The sequence below is a fragment of the Pristiophorus japonicus genome, chromosome 7 (genome assembly GCF_044704955.1).
Source record: "Pristiophorus japonicus isolate sPriJap1 chromosome 7, sPriJap1.hap1, whole genome shotgun sequence".
NCBI lineage: Eukaryota > Metazoa > Chordata > Chondrichthyes > Pristiophoridae > Pristiophorus > Pristiophorus japonicus.
Window position 1 is genome coordinate 13,265,822 of NC_091983.1, and position 13,283 is coordinate 13,279,104.

Below are 13,283 nucleotides of genomic sequence, written 5' to 3' on the forward strand. Positions count from 1 at the left end.
AGACGGGGGGAGGAGGGGGGGGGGGGAGATTTTAAAGTGGGGTGAAGAGTTTGAGGTGGAGGGTAGAGTTAATTATTCCAGCATTGATTTCTCACTTGTTGGAGAATATTTTGACTGAGTATGAAGATAAAAGATGCACTCAGTTTACATAAACGATATAATGTTGGGGAACCAATGATCCATGGGTAAACGAGGAGAGAGTCACCCCCACATTATGCCTGGAAGTGATGAGGACCATTCCATTTGTCCGATCGTTTATTAAAAAAACCCTTTCCTTTTTGTGTATAAAACCACACTGCGATAATGTGATCATCGACTGCACAATTTGCACCGAACCGCAAACACTTTTTGTACCCACCGATCTCACCTAAACATGACCTCAGGTTTTTGTACAGTTTCAGCAAGTAAAATAGAATTGCAGACTTATCTAGGTTGGTGCAGTCATTCGGGGAGTGCTGTATGTTTTACTAAATGCATTGGACAAAAGTGCAGCTTATTTTTGTTATAAAAGTGACTGACTGTACGTCCTACTCCCCCCGAGGAGCCTCACCCGACTGGAACAGGGGTCAGGGGTCGGGGCTGCACCACTACTGGGCTAAGACTCGGGCTCCTGTCCAGCTATGCCTCACACCAGGAGTGGAGCTTCACAGATTAACCATTGGATGCCCAGGGATAAGGAGAAAGTCAGCTGTGGCTCAGTGGGTAGCACTCTCGTCTCTGAGGCGGAAGGTTGTTGGTTCAAGTTCCACTCCAGAGACTTGAGCACAAAAATATAGTCTGACACTCCAGTGAGGGAGTGCTGCACTGTTGGAGGTGCTGTCTTTTCGATGAGATGTTAAACCAACGTCTGCTCTCCCAGGTGGATGTAAAACATCTCATGGTATTATTTTGAAGAGGTGCAGGGAAGTTATCCCATGTCCTGGCCAATATTTATCCCTCAATCAACATAACATAAACAGATTATGTAGTCAGTATCACATTTCTGCTTGTGGGAGCTTGATGTGCGCAAATTGGCTGCCGTGTTTCCTACATTACAACAGTGATGACACTTCAAAAGTACTTCATTGACTGAAGTGCTTTGGGACATCTGGTGGTATATGAATGATAGCGGTAATTCACAACAAAGCATCCTAACAACTGCAACACACTGGAGCTTGCAAAATCATCTTATCTCTTTAAAAGAATGAGGAAAAGAGCAGAAACTGTTTCAAGTGAGAAGAGGGTCGGTAACTAGAGCTCTGAGATTTAGGGTGATTGCCAAAAGAACCAAAGAGATTCGGAAACTTTTTTTTTAAAGACAGCGGGTTGTGATCTGGAATTCACTGCCTGAAACGGTGGTGGAAGCAGATTCAATAGTAACTTTCAAAAGGAAATTGAATAAATACTCAGGGAAACATTTGCACGGCTATGGGGAAAGAGTAGGGAGCGTTGGACTGATTGAAGAGCCGACACAGGCATGATGGGCTGATTCGCTGTGTTCTGTGCTGTATTAAGATTCAAACCACTACATTTGCAGAAACAAAAATGTATTAGTCAGTAAACTTCTGAAATTGCCCTTCTTCCCCTGCCCAACCCAGCACAGCTCAGTTGGGAGCACGTTTCTGCAGATCCCATTCCAGAACATCACACTAATCTAGGTTGACTCATCAGTACAATACTGAGGGAGTACTGGGGTCCTGTATTTCTTATATCCCCAGCATCGAAGCACTGACCACACTTGGATCAGCTCCGCTGGGCGGGCCACATAGTTCGCATACCAGACATGAGACTCCCAAAGCAAGCGCTCTACTCGGAACTTCTTCATGGCAAACGAGCCAAAGGTGGACAGAGGAAACGTTACAGGGACAGCCTCCCTGATAAAGTGCAACATCCCCACTGACACCTGGGATTCCCTGGCCAAAGACTGCCCTAAGTGGAGGAAGTGCATGCAGAAACCAAGTGCAGGCAGTGGAAAGAGCGTGCGGCAAACCAGTCCCAGCCACCCTTTCCTTCAACAACTATCTGTCCCACCTGTGTCAGGGACTGTAGTTCTCGTATTGGACTGTTCAGCCACCCAAGGACTAATTTTTAGAGTGGAAGCCAATCTTCCTCGATTCCGAAGGACTGCCTATGACGACGACTTAATGCGAGAGGCGGAGCGGCAGCATCCCAGGCCTACAAAAGGCCCAGCGTGAGTCGGAGAAGCGGAGCGGCAGTGTCCCAGGCCGACAAAAGGCCCAGCGTGAGTCGGAGCGGCAGTGTCCCAGGCCTACAAAAGGCCCAGCGTGAGTCGGAGCGGCAGTGTCCCAGGCCTACAAAAGGCCCAGCGTGAGTCGGAGCGGCAGTGTCCCAGGCCTACAAAAGGCCCAGCTTGTGCAGCTGCAGCTGGGTGAGAAGGCAAAAAAGAAGTAGAAAGGAATCGAAAGGTGACGTCACAGCCAAGGGGGTAAGTGATTGGCTGGTGACTGGTAAGTAGTTTTTCTTTATCTTTTCTATTTCAGTAAGTAACCTTTAGCATTGTCGTTGCCAAATTAAGTTAATCTAGGGGTTAAGTCATTGCAGGAGAACTCGGACATGTGTTATGCTCCTCCTGTACCATGTGGGAAATCAGGGACACCGTGTGCGGGAAGTGTATCCGCCTCCAGCTCCTGACGAAGCGCGTTGCGGAACTGGATTGACTATCGAGCATGCACGATGCTGAGAATGGTGTGAATAGCACATTTAGTGAGTTGGTCTTACCGCAGGTAAAGGGTCCACAGCCAGATAGGGAATGGAAGACCAACAGGAAGAGCAGTGCAAGGAAGGTAGTGCAGGGGTCCCCTGCGGTCATCCCCCTGCAAAACAGATACACCGCTTTGGGTACTGTTGAGGGGGGATGACTTATCAGGAGTTCGAGCAGCGCGAGTCCGGGGTGCATGGTGAGGCCTATAAAGGCCCAACGTTGGAGGAGGAGTGGCAGTTCGAGCAGCGCGAGTCCGGGGTGCTTGGTGAGGCCTATAAGAGGCAAGCTTGTACAGCTCCAGCTGGGAGAAAAAGCAAAAAAGAAGTAGAAAATAATTAAAAGGTGACGTCACAGCCAAAGGGGTAAGTGATTGGCTGGTGATTGGTGAGTAGCTTTTCTTTTTCTTTTTTATATCAGTAAGTAAGCCGTTAATATTGTTGTCTTTTTCTTTTTTATATCAGTAAGTAACATGTTAACATTGTTGTCGCCAATTTAAGTGTATCTAAGGGTTAAGTCATGGCAGGAGAGCTCGGTCACGTGATATGCTCCTCCTGTACCATGTGGGAACTCAGGGACACTTCCGGTGTCCCTGACAACTACGTGTGCGGGAAGTGTATCTGCCTCCAGCTCCTGACGGACCATGTTGCAGATTTGGAGCTGAGGGTGGATTCACTCTGGAGCATCCACGATGCTGAGAATGACGTGAGTAGCACGTGTAGCAAGTTGGTTTTACCGCAGGTGAAGGGTCCACAGCCAGCTAGGGAATGGAAGACCAGCAGGAAGAGCAGTGCAAGGAAGGTAGTGCAGGGGTCCCCTGTGGCCATCCCCCTGCAAAACAGATACACTGCTTTGAGTACTGCTGAGGGGGAAGACTCATCAGGGGAGGGCAGCAGCAGCCAAGTTCATGGCACCGTGGCTGGCTCTGTTGCACAGGAGGGCAGGAAAAAGAGTGGGAGAGCGATAGTGATAGGGGATTCAATGGTGAGGGGAATAGATAGGCGTTTCTGCGGCCGCAACCGAGACTCCAGGATGGTATGTTGCCTCTCTGGTGCAAGGGTCAAGGATGTCTCGGAGCGGGTGCAGGATATTCTGAAAAGGGAGGGTGAACAGCCAGTTGTCGTGGTGCACATTGGTACCAACGACATAGGTAAAAAAAAGGGATGAGGTCCTACGAGGCGAATTTAAGGAGCTAGGTGCTAAATTAAAAAGTAGGACCTCAAAAGTAGTAATCTCGGGATTGCTATCAGTGCCACGTGCTAGTCAGAGTAGGAATCGCAGGATAACTCACATGAATACGTGGCTTGAGCAGTGGTGCAGCAGGGAGGGATTCAAATTCCTGGGGCATTGGAACTGGTTCTGGGGGAGGTGGGACCAGTACAAACTGGACGGTCTGCACCTGGGCAGGATCGGAACCAATGTCCTAGGGGGAGTGTTTGCTAGTGCTGTTGGGGAGGAGTTAAACTAATATGGCAGGGGGATGGGAACCAATGCAGGGAGACAGAGGGAAACAAAATGGAGACAGAAGCAAAAAACAGAAAGGAGATGAGTAAAAGTGGGGGGCAGAGAAACCCAAGGCAAAAAACAAAAAGGGCCAATGTACAGCAAAATTCTAAAGGGTCAAAGTGTAATAAAAAGGCAAGCCTGAAAGCTCGGTGCCTCAATGCGAGGAGTATTCGGAACCCAGGAGAGCGCTCTGAGCTAGTTAGAGTGGGTGAGAGCTCAGATGAACAGGACCCAAAGAAAGAATGCAAAAGGCAGGATGCAACAGAGCAGAGTAGCACTGGGGTAAGTGTAAACCACAAGGTGATAGGAAGGGACAATATGTATGAATATAAAGGGACTGCAGGAGGGGTCAAAACTAAAAATCATGGTTTAAAAACTAGTATTAAAACACTTTACCTAAACGCACGCAGCATTCGAAATAAAATAAATGAGTTGATGGCACAAATCATTACAAATGGGTATGATTTGGTGGCCATTACAAAAACTTGGTTGCAGGGTGGCCAAGACTGGGAATTAAACATACAGGGGTATCTGACAATTCAGAAGAATAGACAAGAAGGGAAAGGAGGTGGGGTAGCTCTGTTAAATTTTTCGTAGCCAATCTTTCCAATTCTTTGTCAGATCACAAACGCCAGAGGTCACCTTGCACACATCAAGGATCACCCTGCGCTAATGCTCTTAGCCAAAAGGCCTAGAGCCCAAGCACCGTTCCTGGAAGTACTGCAATACCAGGTTCGTGCCATGGAGGTGGATGGGTCAGCAACCCCACACACCTCCGTGGAGGTGGATGGGTCAAATAAAGGATGATATCAGGGCAGCTGTGAGAGATGATATTGGCTCTAATGAACAAAATGTTGAATCATTGTGGGTGGAGATTAGAGATAGTAAGGGGAAAAAGTCACTGGTGGGCGTAGTTTCTAGGCCCCCAAATAATAACTTCACGGTGGGACGGACAATAATCAAGGGAATAATAGAGGCATATGAAAAAGGAATGGCAGTAATCATGGGGGATTTTAACCTACATATCGATTGGTCAAATCAAATCGCACGGTGTAGCCTGGAGGAGGAATTCATAGAATGCACATGAGATTGTTTCTTAGAACAGTATGTTACAGAACCTACAAGGGAGCAAGCTACCTTGGATCTGGTCCTGTGTAATGAGACAGGAATAATAAACGATCTCCTAGTAAAATATCCTCTCGGAATGAGTGATCACAGTATGGTTGAATTTGTAATACAGATTGAGGGTGAGGAAGTAGTGTCTCAAACGAGCATACTATGCTTAAACAAAATGGACTACAGTGGGATGAGGGCAGAGTTGGCTAAAGTAGACTGGGAACACAGACTAAACGGTGGCACAATTGAGGAACAGTGGAGGACTTTTAAGGAGCTCTTTCATAGTGCTCAACAAAAATATATTCCAGTGAAAAAGAAGGGCGGTAAGAGAAGGGATAACTAGCCATGGATAACCAAGGAAATAAAGGAGAGTATCAAATTAAAAACCAATGCGTATAAGGTGGCCAAGGTTAGTGGGAAAGTAGAAGATTGGGAAAATTTTAAACGACAGCAAAGAATGACTAAGAAAGCAATAAAGAAAGGAAAGATAGATTACGAAAGTAAACTTACGCAAAACATAAAAACAGATAGTAAAAGCTTTTACCGATATATAAAACAGAAGAGAGTGACTAAAGTAAATGTTGGTCCCTTCGAAGGTGAAAAGGGGGATTTAATAATGGGAAATGTGGAAATGGCTGAGACCTTAAACAATTATTTTGCTTCGGTCTTCACAGTGGAAGACAAAAAAACCATGCCAAAAAATTGCTGGTCACGGGAATGTGGGAAGGGAGGACCTTGAGACAATCACTATCACTAGGGGGGTAGTGCTGGACAGGCTAATGGGACTCAAGGTAGACAAGTCCCCTGGTCCTGATGAAATGCATCCCAGGGTATTAAAAGAGATGGCGGAAGTTATAGCAGATGCATTCGTTATAATCTACCAAAATTCTCTGGACTCTGGGGAGGTACCAGCGGATTGGAAAGCAGCTAATGTAACACCTCTGTTTAAAAAAGCGGGCAGACAAAAGGCAGGTAACTATAGGCCGGTTAGTTTAACATCTGTAGTGGGGAAAATGCTTGAAGCTATCATTAAGGAAGAAATAGCGGGACATCTAGATAGGAATAGTGCAATCAAGCAGACGCAACATGGATTCATGAAGGGGAAATCATGTGCAACTAATTTACTGGAATTCTTTGAGGCTATAACGAGCATGGTGGATAGAGGTGTACCGATGGATGTGGTGTATTTAGATTTCCAAAAGGCATTCGATAAGGTGCCACGCAAAAGGTTACTGCAGAAGATAAAGGTACGCGGAGTCAGAGGAAATGTATTAGCATGGATCGAGAATTGGCTGGCTAACTGAAAGCAGAGAGTCGGGATAAATGGGTCCTTTTCGGGTTGGAAATCGGTGGTTAGTGGTGTGCCACAGGGATCGGGGCTGGGACCACAACTGTTTACAATATACATAGATGACCTGGAAGAGGGGACAGAGTGTAGTGTAACAACATTTGCAGATGACACAAAGATTAGTGGGAAAGCGGGTTGTGTAGAGGACACAGAGAGGCTGCAAAGAGATTTAGATAGGTTAAGCGAATGGGCTAAGGTTTGGCAGATGGAATACAATGTCGGAAAATGTGAGGTCATTCACCTTGAGGAAAAAAACAGTAAGAGAATATTATTTGAATGGGGAGAAATTACAACATGCTGCGGTGCAGAGGGACCTGGGGGTCCTTGTGCATGAAACTCTTTTGAGTCCTTGTTAATGAATCCCAAAAAGTTAGTTTGCATTTGCAGCAGGTAATCAGGAAGGCGAATGGAATGTTGGTCTTCATTGCGAGAGGGATGGAGTACAAAAGCAGGGAGGTCCTGCTGCAACTGTACAGGGTATTGGTGAGGCCGCACCTGGAGTACTGCGTGCAGTTTTGGTCACCTTACTTAAGGAAGGATATACTAGCCTTGGAGGGGGTACAGAGACGATTCACTAGGCTGATTCCGCAGATGAGGGGGTCACCTTATGATGATAGATTGAGTAGACTGGGTCTTTACTCGTTGGAGTTCAGAAGGATGAGGGGTGATCTTATAGAAACATTTAAAATAATGAAAGAGATAGACAAGATAGAGGCAGAGAGGTTGTTTCCACTGGTCGGGGAGACTAGAACTAAGGGGCACAGCCTCAAAATATGGGGGAGCCAATTTAAAACCGAGTTGAGAAGGAATTTCTTCTCCCAGAGGGTTGTGAATCTGTGGAATTCTCTGCCCAAGGAAGCAGTTGAGGCTAGCTCATTGAATGTATTCAAATCACAAATAGATTGTTAACCAATAAGGGAATTAAGGGTTCTGGGGAGCGGGTGGGGAAGTGGAGCTGAGTCCACGGCCAGATCAGCCATGATCTTGTTGAATGGCGGAGCAGGCTCGAGGGGCTAGATGGCCTACTCCTGTTCCTAATTATTATGTTTTTATGTTGTTATGAGAGCAACAGCAGCCAGGTTCATGGCACCGTGGCTGGCTCTGCTGCACAGGAGGGCAGAAAAAAGAGTGGGAGAGCAATAGTGATAGGGGATTCGATTGTAAGGGGAATAGATAGGCTTTTCTGCGGCCGCAATCGAGACTCTAGGATGGTATGTTGCCTCCCTGGTGCAAGGGTGAAGGATGTCTCGGAGCAGGTGCAGGACATTCTGAAAAGGGAGGGTGAACAGCCAGTTGTCGTGGTGCATATAGGTACAACGATATAGGTAAAAAACAGGATGAGGTCCTACGAGACGAATTTAAGGAGCTAGGAGTTAAATTAAAAAGTAGGACCTCAAAAGTAGTAATCTCAGGATTGCTACCAGTGCCACATGCTAGTCAGAGTAGGAATCGCAGGATAGCTCAGATGAATACGTGGCTTGAGCAGTGGTGAAGGGAGGGATTCAAATTCCTGGGACATTGGAACCAGTTCTGGGGGAGGTGGGACCAGTACAAACTGGGTGGTCTGCACCTGGGCAGGACCATAACCAATGTCCTAGGGGGAGTGTTTGCTCGTGCTGTTTGGGAAGAGTTAAACTAATATGGCAGGGGGATGGGAACCTATGCAGGGAGACAGAAGGGAATAAAATGGAGATAGAAGCAAAAGATAGAAAGGAGAATAGTAAAAGTGGAGGGCAGAGAAATCCAAGGCAAAAAACAAAAAGGGCCACTTTACAGCAGAATTCTAAAGGGTCAAAATGTGTTAAAAAGACAAGCCTGAAGTCTCTGTGCCTCAATGTGAGGAGTATTCGGAATAAGGTGGATGAATTAACTGCGCAGATAGCAGTTAACGGGTCTGATGTGATTGGCATCACGGAGACATGGCTCCAGGGTGACCAAGGCTGGGAACTCAACATCCAGGGGTACTCAGCATTTAGGAAGGATAGACAGAAAGGAAAAGGAGGCGGAGTGGCGTTGCTGGTTAAAGCGGAAATTAATGCAATTGTAAGGAAGGGCATTAGCTTGGATGATGTGGAATCGGTATGGGTGGAGCTATGGAATACCAAAGGGCAGAAAATGCTAGTTGGAGTTGTATACAGGCCACCAAACAGTAGTAGTGAGGTTGGGGACAGCATCAAACAAGAAATAAGGAATGTGTGCAGTAAAGGTACAGCAGTAATCATGGGTGGCTTTAATCTACATTTTGATTGGGCTAACCTAACTGGTAGCAATGCAGTGGAGGAGGATTTCCTGCAATGTATTAGGGATGGTTTTCTAGACCAATATGTCGAAGAACCAACTAGAGAGCTGGCCATCCTAGACTGGGTGATGTGTAATGAGAAGGGACTAATTAGCAATCTTGTTGTGTGAGGCCCCTTGGGGAAGAGTGACCATAATATGGTAGAATTCTTTATTATTAAGATGGAGACTGACAAAGTTAATTCAGAAACTAGGGTCCTGAACTTAAGGAAAGGTAACTTTGATGGTATGAGGTGCGAATTGGCTAGATTAGACTGGCAAATGATACTCAAAGGGTTGACTGTGGATAGGCAATGGCAAACCTTTAAAGATCATATGGATGAACTTCAACAATTATACATCCCTATCTGGAGTAAAAATAAAACGGGGAAGGTGGCTCAACCGTTGCTCACAAGGGAAATTAAGGATAGTGTTAAATCCAAGGAAGAGGCATACAAATTAGCCAGAAAAAGTAGTAAGCCGGAGGACTGGGATAAATTTAGAATACAGCAGAGGAGGACAAAGGGTTTAATTAAGAAGGGGAAAATAGAGTACGAGAGGAAGCTTGCCGGAAACATAAAAACTGACTGCAAAAGCTTCTATAGATATGTGAAGAGAAAAAGATTAGTGAAGACAAACGTTGGTCCCTTGCAGTCGGATTCGGGTGAATTTATAATGGGGAACAAAGAAATGGTAGACCAATTGAACAAGTACTTTGGTTCTGTCTTCACAAAGGAAGACACAAATAACCTTCCCGATGTACTCGGCATCTGAAGGTCTAGTGAGAAGGAGGAACTGAAGGATATCCTTATTAGGCAGGAAATTGTGTTAGGGAAATTGACGGGATTGAAGGCCGATAAATCCCCAGGGCTGATAGTCTACATCCCAGAGTACTTAAGGAAGTAGCCCTAGAAATAGTGGATGCATTGGTGATAATTTTCCCAACATCTATCGACTCTGGATCAGTTTCTATGGACTGGAGGGTAGCTAATGTAACACCACTTTTTTTAAAAAGGAGGAAGAGAGAAAACGGGTAATTATAGACCGGTTAGCCTGACATCAGTAGTGGGGAAGATGTTGGAATCAATCATTAAGGATGAAATCGCAGCACATTTGGAGAACAGTGATAGGATTGGTCCAAGTCAGCATGGATTTATGAAGGGGAAATCATGCTTGACAAATCTTCTGGAATTTTTTGAGGATGTAACTAGTAGAGTGGACAAGGGAGAACCAATGGATATGGTGTATTTGGACTTTCAAAAGGCTTTTGACAAGGTCCCACACAAGTGATTGGTGTGCAAAATCAAAGCACATGGTATTGGGGGTAATGTACTGACGTGAATAGAGAACAGGTTGGCAGACAGGAAGCAGAGAGTCGGGATTAACGGGTCCTTTCCAGAATAGCAGGCAGTGACTAGTGGAGTGCCGCAGGGCTCAGTGCTGGGGCCCCAGCTCTTTACAATATATATTAATGATCTGGATGATGTAATTGAGTGTAATATCTCCAAGTTTGCAGATAACACTAAACTGGGTGGTGGTGTGAGCTGTGAGGAGGACGCTAAGAGGCTGCAGGGTGCTTTGGACAGGTTAGGCGAGTAGGAAAATGCATGGCAGATGCAGTATAATGTGGATAAATGTGAGGTTATCCACTTCGGGGGCAAAAACACGAAGGTAGAATATTATCTGAATGGCAGCAGATTAGGAAAAGGTGCAGCGAGACCTGGGTGTCATGATTCATCAGTCACTGAAGGTTGGGATACAGGTACAGCAGGCGGTGAAGGCGGCAAATGGTATGTTGGCCTTCATAGCTAGGGGATTTGAATATAAGAGCAGGGAGATCTTATTGCAGTTGTACAGGGCCTTGGTGAGGTCCCACCTGGAATATTGTTCAGTTTTGGTCCCTAATCTGAGGAAGGACGTTCTTGCCATTGAGGGAGTACAGCGAAGTTTCACCAGCTTGATTCCCAGGATGGCAGGACTGACATATGGAGAGACTGGATCGATTGGGCGTTTAGAAGGATGAGAGGGGATCTCACAGAAACATATAAAATTCTGGACAGGTTAGATGCAGGAAGAATGTTCCCTATGTTGGGGAAGTCCAGAACCAGGGGACACATTCTAAGGATAAGGGGTAAGCCATTTAGGACTGAGATAAGGAGGAACTTCTTCACTCAGAATTGTTAATCTATGGAATTCCCTACCGCAGAGAGTTGTTGATGCCAGTTCATTGGATATATTCAAGAGGGATTTAGATATGGCCCTTGCGGCTAAAGGCATCAAGGGATATGGAGAGAAAGCAGGAAAGGGGTACTGAAGGAATGATCAGCCATGATCTTGCTGAATAGTGGTGCAGGCTCGAAAGGCCGGATGGCCTACTCCTGCACCTATTTTCTATGTTTCTATTAGATGTGCAACTGCGGTCCTGTCGTCTTATACGGGTGGAAATAAAACATCCCACGGCACTACAAAAGCTACTTGATGTCCTGCCCATTGTTCTCAATTAATATTACCAGAACACCCACTTGGGGTGTAATGCGGCACACTGCAGCCACAGATTTCTGATGGTTTGAGGCACCAAGCTCCACATCTCTGAAAATCAGCATCATGATCGGGTGATGGACAAGGATCAGCACAACTGACTTGTGACTGAATAAGTAACAGATTTTTATTACATGAACTCCAATTCCAGAATTAGTTTTTTTTTTTAAAACTATTGTTTTAGGGGATTAAATTGTGTTTGTCCAATTTTTCCACAAAAACCATAAATTTGTGATCTTGAGCAGGACATATCACATTGTAGTACCATAGGAATGTACAGACCCGTAGACTATTTTGCTCATTTTTGGCCAGCTCCAGAGTTTTTAAAAAAAAAACAAAATTCATCATTCACTACTTATCTCCCTCAATTGATTTCCTCAGCAAAGTGCCTGGATTCCACCCCCAGGTCGTCTTATTTCGATTGGACGTTGCATCCCCTCAGTGTGTGTGTGTGTGTGTGTGTGTGCAGTTCTATCTGACCTGATCTGTGACAACACCATCAGCGGGGTATATGAAGAGAGCAGCCCCAGGACGGTGTCCACAGACCTGTGTGAAAACACCATTGGCGGCAGGTGTGGTATAAGTAGGAGAGCTAGACCCTGCAGAGTGCGCTGGTTCAGGAGTGCCACCACTTGTACAAGGGCGACTGGATTGACATCACTGGGAGTCCAGCCCAGCGAGGGGCTGAGTCGGGCCCGGGCCCAGCAAGAGCAGATGTCGAGCCAAGCTGGGGGGGTAAGGGGGGGGGATGCGTGGCGGGCCGCAGCCTTTTAATAGCAGTAGGGCCATGGCTCAGGAGCAGTGCAGCATATAACAGAGGGGCCGTGGCCCAGGGAAGGCACAACAGAGCTTAATCTCCAGTCATCTTGGTCAATCCTCGCCACTGGACCAAGACCTAGCTCCGTCAAGCCCGTGTGGTGGCTGATGTGCAACGGTCATTACACGTTAAAATAATCCTCGCGCAGGCATCTTCCACCCTTTAAGATGTAACTCATTGTAACACCCGTGAGTCAATCTTTTTTTGATGTGGAGAGTCATCCTCGTCACAAGGGACTGCCTAGTAGTAGTAGTAGTATCTGACCCGTGCATTCTTTCCCCCCCCCCCGAGTGTGCGCGTATCTGACCTCTGCATACAGAATTTTACTTGCTATTGATATGCTAGTGTTATGAGCCTGTAAATGCAGAAACAGACAGCTACTTTTGCTCCAGCTCAGGTTAGGATGCAGGATTAATGACCTTAAGTGAAGCAAGATGACCCAGATTTTTAGGGAAATGTAGCATATTCATTATTCTGTATCATTACATGAAGACAAGTTGTACTTACTGAATTAAGTGGGTCCAATCACAACTGTTGCTCTGCATGGTCACTTGCTCCTTGAAATAAAGCAGCCTAATCTTGTGTTCTGGCTTAGTCTTGCCAAAACGTAAACAGTCCAGTTAAAGATCAGAGGAGCACATGCAAGATCACGTATGGACACGATATCCAGTTTGTATGTCAGGAAGGGTACATAGATACATCCTGTTGGATATGCTATTGTGGAGATTAGGCAGCATGAGTCAGCACCAGAACATGTGGGATACATTGATGCCAAAAAAGCTGAAAAGGTGTCTATAGCAGACCATAAACTTGCAACACCCATCTAAATGCTGAGATCTTTCAGTTGTTCTTGCTTTTATATCAGCCAATTTCAACTTTGTGTTCCCTATTCTCAAGTTCAAGAAAAGAGGAGCTGGAAATAACCCCAGATAACCACTTCCACCTGTTCTCCAAACAGAGAAACACCCATCGACCCTAACCTA